The sequence below is a fragment of the Lissotriton helveticus genome, chromosome 3_1, assembly GCF_964261635.1.
Source record: "Lissotriton helveticus chromosome 3_1, aLisHel1.1, whole genome shotgun sequence".
NCBI classification, from domain to species: domain Eukaryota; kingdom Metazoa; phylum Chordata; class Amphibia; order Caudata; family Salamandridae; genus Lissotriton; species Lissotriton helveticus.
In genome coordinates, this window is record NC_136061.1 from 1,562,617,492 (window position 1) to 1,562,630,502 (window position 13,011).

At 46.0% G+C, this 13,011-nt stretch overlaps 1 protein-coding gene and 1 pseudogene across 2 annotated transcripts in view; both read left to right on the forward strand.

Moving 5' to 3' along the window:
- The window catches only part of POU2AF1 (POU class 2 homeobox associating factor 1), a 305,111-nt gene that overhangs the window by 262,144 nt on the left and 29,956 nt on the right, over nt 1-13,011 (forward strand). The window lies entirely within an intron of this gene.
- Nucleotides 6,768-7,423, forward strand: LOC144825335 (claudin-7 pseudogene; annotated as a pseudogene).

Here is a 13,011-nt window from a genome sequence, read left to right on the forward strand (position 1 = left end):
GGTGTGCGAGTATAGGGTGAATGGTATGACAATAGTATCAGTGCAGGATGAGCAGTTTGAGTTCAGGGTGTGAGGTGTGGGTGGAGGTTCAGAGGATAGTGAGTGCTGGGTGAGAGGTAAGTCAATGGTATGTGAGTGCAGAGTCAGCAATTTCTGAGTGGTAGGTGAGAAATGTCTGACTGCCAGCGCAATGTCTGGGTGACTCAGCAGAGTAAATGTTGGGTGAGTGTGCAGGATGAGTGGCGTTTGAGGGTAGGTGAAAGGTATGTAAGTGTTGTGCAGCAGAATACATTTTTATGATACAGAAGAATATCCAATTTCATGAAATTCTAATTAAAATATTGCAGAATTGTTTTCTCCAATTCACCTCATCCAAATTTCCAAGTTCATGAAATCGTGAAAAAGGAGCACTATAATAAAAGCAAAAAATAGGGAGGAAGCTTTGCTTCTGCATGGTGAAATATTTAACCGGCTGTGAGACTTTCTGCCTTGTTGGTGTAAACCATCATTTATGATGGCTGCTTTGAGCCACTCCTTAGAGACTAGTAGAATTATATCCTACTGTTGCATAACTATTTTAGGTGGCAGCATGGCGCTTTGAGTCTAGTTCAGCCCTCCATGGAACCATGTTATACCAATAACAACCACAAGACACAAACGGCACGTTTGGAGCTGTTCTGCAGCTCATGCACAGTGAAATATAAACAGATATAAAAGCAAACAGCACTTCTAGTACAGGAGAGAGAGACTAGTAGAAGGCATCAGAAGCAACCTAGCTACTAATCGCACAAAGTAATTTACTAAAGGGTGTCCTATAAATTATCAACAGGGTATGATTTATTTGCCTTGAATGGAGACGGATTGCCACATGAAGTGTAACACAAGAAATTGAAATGTCACACAAAAGCATGTGAGAAAGTCACACAAAAGCTCACTAAAGTAAGAGAAACATGAACAAAAGAATTCCATGGCAATTGTATTTACCAAAACTGGTGTGTGACCCACCAACATTCAAGGAACAGACTAACTTCTCCCTCAGCCTCCAGCCATGCACTCACCATGATACAAGCTCCCACCAGCCACAAACACCCTTGAGTCAAAACCTCCAATGCCTAGACTACAACTAAGATAGTGAGCCAGGCTCAGACAACAGCCATACTGGAAAGGTAGCTGCATCACAGAGCCGTAAAGCGGGCAGAATCCATTTTGCAACGCAAACACACTTCTTTATATGAACAGGCAAACAACAATATTTGATTGACATAGAGAACTCTAGATAATTACTCCATCTTTGAAAGGACATACCACTTCTTCACGTGATACATCCTAGACTTAGCTCGCACCCAGAAGACATACTCAGAAAACAGTTAATGCTCCAATAATATTTAATACAACTTAAGAAACATGCGTTAAAATAATTATGTGGCTGTATACTTTTACGCAAGGCAACACCCTGAGAGGTGGCCATATTAAAGTCAGGCTGTGGGAGCATGACAAAGATAACTATCATAATAATAGAAGAGAAAAGCTGGCATGAAACTGACGAGGGACATGTAGTTCTGTGTGGGAGGAGTGCGCACTCAGAGCTATTGGATATGTGTGCAAGCGCTGTGCAGGAAAAACACCAAAAAAAGCTCTGCTTCAAAAGTGGATTAAAACAGTACTTGGGCCTTGAAGCACTGATAAGTGCAAACACATGAGGAAGAACAATTACTAGCGTACTACAGCCAATAGAAACAGAGGAAAAGTAAGTGGCAAGCACAGGAACCAATGAAAAGCCGGGGGCGGGATGTAAGCCCCTTTTAAGATATATATTAACAATAGACTTCACAAGCACAGTGCAAGCGATGTGCAGATGAAACCTAACAATAGATTTCACCAGCTCGTGCAGGTGAAACCTAAAAATGAAAAAGTCGCAAAAACTTTACATTCCAAATCTAAAGTTTAAAAAAACAAAATGCTGTAAAGATTCAAACATGTCTGAAAAATTTAAATTACATATAAATTGTAGGTTTTTTGGGGGTAAAATTACTTTAGTCAGGTTAGTAATGGGGTATGGCAAAGGGTCCTTAACAGCACTGGATAAGCCATGAGGTTATAGTCATGACTGTGGGTGACTTCCATAAGTAACTGACTGGAATAACACTTAAAACATCATCATTTAAAATATTAAGATTGGGGAAAATGTTGAACCTTTAGCTTTCAAACTCATAGTAACTTTCACACAGTGATGTCAACACTTTAAATTTCTTACATTTTGGATTTGAGATGTTGCATTTGTAGCTATTAAATATAAACCCTCTACCTATAATCCTATGGTAACTGAGAAAAAGAGTCAGGAAACTTCCAAAGTCTGCATTTTTTCCTAAATATCTCTTTACAGTTCGAATACATTATTTCCTTACACAATGTTTGCCACCAAAGACTTATGCTTCTGTGACTGCTGTTACTGGTATAAAGTCTAACAGTACAGATTCGCTCAACATCGGAAGGATATTTGCTTGTGAAGTGCAATGTGGCTTTCTTGGCAGCAGGTGCATTAACTAACCAATCAACCCTTCCAGGCATAATGGTTAGTAACAAATCCTCTCCCTCCCTGAATCCCAAGCTTGAGTCTTGCCACAATGAAAGAGAACATCCATTTAATGGTATGTTGTTATGATATCAGCAGTACAAAATGTTGGTTATGTGCACGTGACACAGCATGTTGGAGAGTTACAGTACAAACAAGGCACTTTTTAACAAGCAAAATATCTGTGTCTGTTTGGACCAGGGGTACTGTGTAACTATCAATGGTGCAACAGGTGCAGTGGCCCCTGCCCAGCGGTGTCTGTGGGTCCATTGAGGCTAATAATAGCTGTTTATTGCTCTTGATGATTGGGGGGGACTGGTTCGTACATTGCAAAGTCTTCCCAGGTCCATGCACGAGCAGCTCAGCCAGTTCAGATTTTTTGTTAGCATTCTAGGACTTGTAATTCCTATTTTTAGGTCAAGCCTAAAGTCAGCGCACAAAAGCTGCTCTGGTGAAGATCTGCTGTAGTTCAGTAGGTGAGGGAAGCTTTGCCATCTTCCCCGCCCATATTATTCATTGGCTTGTGTCATTGTCCTTGATAATGCTGCCTTTGGATTTATTTATAGACTTGTTAGTTCCTCATTATTACAGCCATGTCGTCATTTGTATTCTCCCATGGCTACTGGCACCTTCACTTTCAGTGTTACATGATACATGTTATTTAGACTGTGAGCACTATTTTTTTTAATAAGGTTCTCCTACTGCCTTACCTACTCCATCCTCCCTCCCTCCCGTTGTCGGTGCTTTCTCACCCCTCCCCCCACCTGCATTCCCATTGTCTGTGCCTTCTCATCCCCTTCTCCCCCTCCACCGCCCGCACTCCTGTTGTCCGTGCCTTCACCCCCTCACTCCCATTGTCCGTGCCTTTCCCCCTCACTCCCGTTGTCCATGATGACTACCGTTTGCAATGCAATAGGTCTTGCGTAAATGCGAGTCCTATTGCATTGCAAATGCTAGTTATTCTCTTTCCCTCCCTCTCACAATCCCACATGCACTCTCAGTCACTGTTCCCAATAACCTGCGCGCATTGAAGGCACCCCAAGCGCGCAGTGCTCATTATTTAGCACGCACATTCTACGACTGTTCGCGCCTCCGCTTTTAACATGCGAGCGGCGCGAAAACCCGTAATTTTCTGTTCTCGTTCACGTGCAAATGGCCCTTGCACTTGCTCTATTCCTTTCCTGCCAGTGCACCACTGCGGGGCTGATTGTGGGCCATTGAGTAAGTATTCATATTAATTGCAGCGCACACGTGCTGCAATTAATATGAATACTACCTCAATGGCCCTCAATCAGCCCCGCAGCGGTGCACTGTTAAGAAAAGAAAAATTGAGTTGCAAACAGGATGTGTGCTTTAGCACACGCGGTGTGTGACACTGCGGGGCCGATTGTAGGCCATTGAGTTAGTATTCATATTAATTGCAGCCCGTGTGCGCTGCAATTAATATGAATACAGACACTGAGGAGAAAGGGAGGAGGCGCCTGTCGGACAGAGGCTCGGAGAGGAAGAGGACGGCGGATCCGAGCAGGGGAAGAGAGGCCGGAGCGGGAGGGGCATAGCTGCCAAGGTTTACGATTGCCATGTGTGACAGTTTCATAATTTCAGTGCAATTGTGAGTGATATTTCAAGGACTATGAGTGACAATTTCTCGTGAGGAAAATCAAGCAATGAAGACCAGGGAAACATTAAAATATTAGAAATTACAACGGAGAGTGAGGCTGAGGCACGCACAGATAACAGGCTGTATTTCATTATGTAAAGACTAGTTTAGGAGCCTCAATCCCAATAAAAATCATTACCCCGAGCTGGGTGGCCGACCCCAATCGGTGAGCGGTGCCCCTACCTGCCCAGCAGTAGGCACCAGATCACATCATCTGCTGCAGGCAGCCTGACACTGAGCTACAGGCGCTTCTGACAGTGACCTGCGGCTCAGCTCTGGAGTTGGTGTTGGATCTGGGCCGACACTGCAGGCAAAGTTGATGGTAAGGGACCCAGCACCCGCACAAGGACCTCAGATTCCAGACCCTGCCCTCTCAGTACATTTGTGTTAACAATGACAAAAACTCAGGGCTGGCAACTGGTAAAACACTGTCTACTTACGGATCTTTAGTCAGATTAGCCAGTCAGCGAATCACACTGCAACAATGCAGCTGTGTACTCAGGCCGCGAGCCACACACCCCGCGGAAATCTGCCTTGCTCTTAGACTTTGGTCCAGGTTGCTGGCTGTCCTCGGCCGGCTCGGAAATTATAATTGAATGCCGCTGATCATAAATAGAGCAGAGCACCGGCGGCCCGGCTGGTCATGTGAAAACAGTAGTATTGTAGACCGAGCTGCAGCATGATTCTGGACGGCCTAAGTTCCTCGCAACCAAACTACCCACTCTACCCCTCGGTAAAAGCTATAGGGATGCATAGTTTTAGGAATACAGAGGAGGCCTTTTGAAAGCATGCAATCAGAAGATGTTAAATTCTAAAAATAATTATGCTATTTGCATATGGGATTTCGCATTGCACTGTAGTATTTGTATAGCACTTAGTCCCCCTCACCCCCCAAGCGCCTACTTACACAGACTGCATGCTACTCATGTCTAAGTCATACACTTGGAGTCATGCCAATATCAGAAACCTCATTTGCAATATATTAAATCAAGACTATGTACATTAGCCTAGGAGCTGTTTTTTTCGGTTGTACGTTGTTTGGAGGCTTTTGCTACCAGCCTTTGCCAATCACAGATTGCCAGCCTTTGTCGTGGGCCCCTCCTTCCCATAAAATCAGGAAAACATAGGGTCTGGGCCTCTCTCTGACGTCACGTGAGTGACCCGGCCCAAGAGGGAACCGATGTCAGAGAGGCCCTACAACATGAAACATGCAATTAGATACCTCACACTGCGCCGGTCCGGCCACCTATTACACCTTCTGAGCATTACTACCAGGTAGCACCTGATCGCGCGGTGCGAGACAGGCTGGTAAATTTAACATATTTCAGTGGCAGATGGGAGTCCGATTGCGGTGGTTATGCCTCTCCATTGCCATTGGCGGCAGCGATACAGACTCTGCCAAGGCCAGCTTGGAGGCTGCAGGCACTGGCAAGATCAGGGCATGAACCACTATGGGCCACTGGAATAGAGTTTACCGCCCGGTGGCCCCAGCCCGCCTCCAGTGTTTTTAAGGATGGACAGTGAGTTCCCCCACTCACAGGTAGCCATAGCCACGCCGCGATCACTGAGACAGAAGCCATATCACACACTGTGCAATTAGCGGGACACCTTGCAGTACACGGATGCCCCTGTTATCTTTCTTATTAGCACACCAGCTTGAATACACACCTCCCGCCCAGCATCCAATGAGCACCAGACAACTGGCAAATGCCTGAAGAAAAGTGAGCAGCCGTGGACATGATGCAGACACACATTTATGATCTACCTCAGCCAGCTGGGCACTCAGCGGCTCCCCCAGGCCGCTGCAGATTTCAATCTCTTTCAGCTCCTCCTGGGTGTTTATAATCCAGTACTGTATAGGCAAAATTAGCATTACGGCGACGACCGTGGTACATATCAGGGCTATAGGGCAGTTCGGCGGGGCCGTCCAGTGAAAGGCTGTCCAGGCAGCCTCTGCACTCCGTGTCACTCACTCCTCTCTGTCTTCCTTGGCTGGCTACGGCAATTATTAGTTGATTCGTTCTGAGGAGCTGACAGCACGCTGAATTTGGCCCATGCATGCCTTGTGAACTGCAGCAGGTAGCGCGATGCTACGGGCCACGCCATGATTGACTTTGGCGCCTACTGCACAGCCAGCCCCTTACAAACTCAACTCCAGTCTAGTCCAAACCCGACCCCGGCCCGCCTCGTTTCCTATTCCAGGACGTGAGGTCACATTATCTACCCCATGGCGCCACAGAGCTGCCGGGCAGATTGTAACATTGTAGCAGGGCACGAGTGAGCGCACAATCTTTTAACTCTTTAGTGTTACAGTCCGAGCCTGGCAAGTGAAGTCTGATGCAGCCGGGCTGGGCGCATGGCACAGAGGTGTCAGAGGCGCTGTTTCAGTGCTGTCAGCAAAGTGGCAAAAAAGGTGTGACAATGCATTTCAGTGCAGTGATGCGGTAACACCACACTGAAATGCGTTAGCGTCACACCTGATGCGTGATACTTGACAGGACTGAAGGGGAGATGCTGCAGAGGCCAGGATCAATCATGGCAAACTCGGGACTGCAGATGCTGGGCTTCGTACTGGCGCTGCTGGGCTGGATCAGGCTGATCGTGCCCACCATCCTGACCCAGTGGCAGATGAGCTCCTATGCCGGGGACAGCATCATCATGACCATCGCCGTCAACCAGGGGTTGTGGATGAGCTGCGCCATCCAGAGCACGGGCCAGATGCAGTGCAAGGTGTAAGACAGCATCCTGGCGCTGTCCGGTTCTCTACAGGCCACGCGAGTGCTGATGGTGGTTTCATTGTGGTGTCCGCTGTGGGCATGAAATGTACCAAGTGTGGTGAAGACGACAAGGTGAAGAAGGCGTGCATCGCCATGACCGGGGGCATCGTCTTATTGCTGGGAGGTCTGGCTGCTCTGGTTGCATGTTCATGGTATGGCAACACGATTGCGCAGGACTACAAACCCTTCACCCCGGTCAACACCAAATATGAGTTTGGATCTGCAATCTTCATTGGCTGGGCAGGGTCGTTGCTGGTGGCCCTCGGCGGTGCTCTGCTTGCTTGCTCTTGCCTAAGGAATTCTGGGTCCACAGGCCGCAAGTACCCCAAATCGAAGGATGCGAAGGCACAAGTGCTTTTGCAATCCCTTGTGTCTCATAATGCAGATGTTGCAGATGGTCATATGGTTGGATAATGCCTCCAGGATTGGGTTATATAAATGAAAATGCGAGACATCAGCTAAACATAATAAAGTGGAAATGCGTGTGACTATGAGGAAAATGTATCTGATTAAAAGCGCTGAAGTTACATTAGAGCTCATGGACAGAGGGATAGCCAAACATTAAGACTGCAAGAGAGAAAGGCACAAGTGTAAACATGTGAGAGGGATACATATAGAGACAAGATGTAATGAGAAACGTGTTAAGAAGACAGAGATGAGAAATAGAAAGGAAAAGATTCGAAAATATTAGGAGTAGTATGAAGGCCTGAGCGAGAAATTAGATAAAAAGTGAAGGATCAAGAGAATCGAGAGGATAGGAATTGACATGTCCTTCAAAGGAATATAGAGATTCTGAAGAATAGTTGGTGACAGCGAGCGACATCAAGAAATTAACTTGGAGGACAAGACGGAAAACCATGCTCCATTCCATTTATAGGTTTGCCCCTATCTCTATAGTTCGGTCTCTTCTCCCCCCGTACTTGCTCCAGGACTAGGCACTTTGTTACAGGGCGAAGGAGGGCTCTGGTGTCTCCTTGCTGACTTCTCCCTCTAAATTGTGGCTCCTGAGTCCTTTATTTTGTGTGGGTCTAGCAGATTAATAAAGCATTTGCAATGCAATAGGTCTTGTATATCCGAGAGTTTCAGCTATGAGCATTGTAAAATGACAATAGCTTTTATTTACTTTTTAAAGTCAACACATAAATAAAAGGCATTGTCATTTACAATACCAGTAGTTCAAACTCGTCGTAAATGTGTGACCTATTGCATTGCAAATTCTTGTTTTATAATGTTTTTTCCATCCTGCTGGAGTCTTGCGGGAGTCAATGTGGCCCCTGTACTCCTGTGGGCCTGAAAATGTTTCAGAATTTGGCCCAGGGGGGTCTCTCTGATATAAAATACTGTATATAATATCTGTTTTAATATTCAGAAATTTGCACACGTACAAGAAGTAATACTTTTAGAATGTCAGAGTTTTCTTTATTTGAAAGAAAGAGTATGCTGATATCTTGGAATAGCTGTGATGATGGGGCACGGAGGGCCTGGAACAATGTAGCCATGTATCACCCCGAAGTTAATAAAATGCTCACTGCCCACATCCACGTGCATTTGGAGTTTATATGATTGCATAATATTGCTTGCTATTTCCAGTCCTTATAAATGAGGCGTGTATATAAAGGGCTATACAAAAACACATTATTGTTCCTGCTATTATTATTAGCACACCAGAAGAGGTTGGGCATCAGAGAGAATTGTGGGACAGGTGACAATGAGACAGAAGCCAGGGTGGAGGCAGGCCGATTAGAGAATAAGTACCAAAAAGAGAACCGAGGGTGGAGCGTGAAGATGGGACAAAGAGGAACTGCGCCGTTGTCGGTAGTAGCTGAGCTCTGGTGGCATGGTGCCACCCCTCCCACAGTATGCCTCACAGCAGCTGTCAGGCCATAGATATCCACCAACACCAGCTCCTTGTGCTCGGACCATTGACACTGTAACTCCTCTCTCTCGGCCTTCACTTCATGCGCCACCCACCGCCCTAGCCAACCACAGGCTGGGATTTCCCATCCCTGCTGCGACGACAGCTGTTGTTTCAAAGGAGGTGACAAAGGAGAGAAACCGCATCTATACCGAATGTGCATGAGCAACATTTCAGCGCCGGTGCACGGCCAGAAATCAAGGGACCCAGAAAGTCGTAACGACACCGACGTATAAAAGCAGCGGAGCAACAGCCGGGCCAAATGATAGCTGTCTCGAAAGAAAACCAAAGTATGAACGCACTTCTAGATGACATAGCCTCATTCCATAACCATGGTTAACGTCACTCAGCAGATTTAAACAAGCATAAGCCTCTGTGTATTCAAATTGCAAATCTGCCTTAAGACCCTTAATGTGGCGCCGTGTGTGTGTGTGGAAAAGCACAGTATTTTCAGTTTTTTTAACAAAAATTTGGAGGGATATTTGGCGCTGCACACACGCGCGGTCTGGTTTCTGGCGCACATAGCCATGGCTGCAGCGCACAGAGACCCTAAACTGCCGCACACAGAGGAAAAAAATTAGAGGGAACATTGCTCTCAGTGTCTCGTTCTTTTCCCTCTGTTTCCTTCCCTGCGTCCTTGGCTCTCCATCTGTTCCTCTCACCCTCTGTTTCACATGATGTGCTTATTTTGGATAGTGCCAAAATACTTCTTATCTGCCTTTTCACATCACTATATCAGCAATATATAAATTAACCCATTGTGTATTTAAATGAGGCTATGCCATGAAAGCTAAAAAGGGGCAAGTGGTGTTCCATTCCTGAATACGTGGCATATGCTGGCACCAGTGGGCAGTGTAAATTCATGGTGACTGTCACAATAAAGGTCTGCGATGAGTGAACTTTGGACTGGCGCGGTGGAAAAGATAAACAGGTGAATGTGCTTAAATAGCCCGGGACAACTCCGGGTCCTGTTCATACTACGAGGGCACCAACAGAACTGGGGACTAAGCACAGCGTGTGCTGATCAAGAGGCAGCTGTATGGACAGACAGTGGGCCACTGGCAAATCTCACCTGCTGTCAGTCAGTATCCGTGCACGGTGGCTCAGAGGACTAATGCTTCTGCTTCAGACAATTAGAGTGGCGGTATTCTGATTCAGTGGACCAACACGACCACATGGTATGATCTATGGAATCTGAATAGACTGCACCAGTTAGTTAGGATGGGCACACTCCAAGCATAAATTGATATGCTATGCATTGGCATGGGCGATGGCCATGCCCTGTGTATGTTTTAGTCAGGACAAGCAATGGTCACTACTGTGCCCTGGGTACAGGTCTCACAGACTCATTATTATAGTTGAAGTGCACCAGGCATAGTTCAAAGCAGCAGGGTGACTCCGATGCCCTGTGCAAAGTGGGTAATGACTGCATGGGCATCCCCAGCAGTGGGCATTGCCACTGACTCTGTGCTGAATACTTCCAGGTAATAATACCATGTGTGCCTAGAGTGCATTTGACGGACATATGCATGACCCTCTGCCATGTTGCACATAGGGTGTGAGTGAGCACATGGCATGGACACATATAGGCACTGTGCCAAGCAGCCGAATGCTGCACTCAACATGCTGGCAAGCCACGTCCTTTGTGCAGTGCCCAGAGGGCACAGACAGAGATCTGTAAGTACTGTGCAGGGTGCGTCCTGTGCAGGTTACACCAAACTGGAGAGGCCCACATAGGCCGACCCTGGTCCTGGTGTTGCTTGTATTCCGGTTCAGGGAGGACATGGTCAGGCAGTTTGGCTGGACTCTTCCCATTGGGTCATGGTTGATTTGCGTATGGGTGGGTCTATTCTGAGCTAGATTGATGGACAAATAAATACTGGATCTGGATGCGCCTGAGTTGTTTCCAGTGGCTGAGATTTTTTGAAGCAGCCCACCCTTCACGTTTATGTATTCATCACTGTGGCATCCAAGGGTGACTTGTATGCCCAGACATGGGGTCCTTTTAACCTGTTAAACATCTATGGTTAATTATCTCCTTTTTCAGAGGTTACTGGCTTGGCAGTTGGGATGAGCCATTTCGACTGGAGGAGAGCAAGGGCTGATTTGCGCATGGCATGGTATAATCTGAGGTAGAATGTTGAACACATAAATTCACTCAAGAAACCATCAATCACGCACAACACCACTAATGTTATAACCAGTGACATCACTGATGTCATCATTGATTACATCACAGGAGCCATTATCAGTGACATCGAGGATGACTTCTAAGATGCCATGACAAATTACATAATTGGTGACATCACATATGTCATAAGCAACGAAACTCCAAGTGATACTATCAATGGCATCAGTGATGTTACCACAGATGACGTTATCAGTGACATCAGTGGTGAAATCACAGGTGATGCTATAAATGTTAACACTGATGTTACCACAATTGATGTTATCGGTGACATCATAGATGACATCCATGATGAAACCACAAGTGGCGATATCAAGGACTACACTGATGTTACGCACAGATGATGTTATTAGTGACATCATAGATGACACCACTGATGAAATCACAAATGATGTCATCAACGTCATTACTGATTTTGCCACAGATGATATTGACAATGACTTCACAGATGATATCACCGGTGAAATCACAATCAATGCTATCAATATCATTACTAATGTCACCACAAATGGCATTAGCAGTGACTTCACAGCTGACATTACTGGTGTCCACAGGTGGCACCTTATTGGCTAGGGTCCGTGTACAGTGCATTCAGGCCTCCGCTGATGTGGGTGACATGGTGATGGAGAAGGAGTGGGAGCTGCTGGGGTATTCAGTAGAGGTGGGTGAGCCACTTATGTCTCAAACCAGGCTCAAGCCAGAGGGCTGGATTCAGCTCAATTCAGGGTTCTCTGGTGCCTTCAAGTTGATCTTTAATGTGGCTTGTCCCCGCCATACACACTCTACCATTGTCTTGTAGTTCCTAGAAAACCTGTTTAGGATCTGCACATTTAGACAGCATACACTGTTGGATTGGTATCAGACTGATTCTAGACACCCCCACCGGGTATGTTAGCCGGTGTACCAGCTAGCTCACAGTGCCACTAGAAACTCCTCTTATCAGGGAGAGAATAGTTCTTGGCAACTATCAAAAATGACAACCCTGACCCCTCTCTCTGTCTCAGCAAGATGTTTTTAAATACCCAAAGGTCTCCCCTGGGGTTCTACCTTGTTGGCCACTTGTCGGACATAGGATGACTTCGGGAATGAACTTTATACATAGTTATTATACAGGAGATGGTGGTCCTGCTGAGTTTCCAAGAATCCTCATGCATAATGTATGAAGCTTTTAGCAGGGAAAATCCTGCGTTCTGTGTGCAGTGCTGTATCTAGGTAAAAGGTCAGTCCCCAAGTATCGTTATGTGTGTAATGTACGGGAGAGTATAGGTGAAAGGTTCCTATGTTACCTTAGCCTATATCGGGGTGCCTATTTGGAATATAACACCCACTCCTCACCCGACTGGACAACATAATTAAATTCTAATGTACTACTAGGATGTCTAGGCACTGGTACGCAAAAAACTATAGCAAAACATTTGTTTTGCTAAAAAAAAAAATCTGAAATATGGTAAAAGAAAAAATTGTCACTCAAGCAATAGATCTAATGTGCCTGTATATATAGTTTGAACCACTACAAGCATCGGAAAGCCATGCAGGTCATAAAAAAGTGTCAATTCTTTTGGAGTTCCAATTTTAGTTTCTGTAAAAAAGGCAGAATTTTTCCCAGCACACGACATGCCAAAATGTTTATGTGTACTGGCTGGTAGACGCAACATTGCTGTTGCCTGCCTTTTTAGACGTTAATCGCTGTAACACTTCACAGATTACATCAATTGAGAACCGATGATCTTCTGTACTGCCTGCAGCAGATGCTGGGGCAGCCCGTGCTCCAGCCAAGGCCTGGATGTCAGTGGAGGAGCGGTATCCATTCCAACAGGAGCAGAGACTTCCTGTGAAGGCTATAATGACCCCATCAACATAGGAATATGCTGGGGACACTGCAGAAGATGGGTCGATATC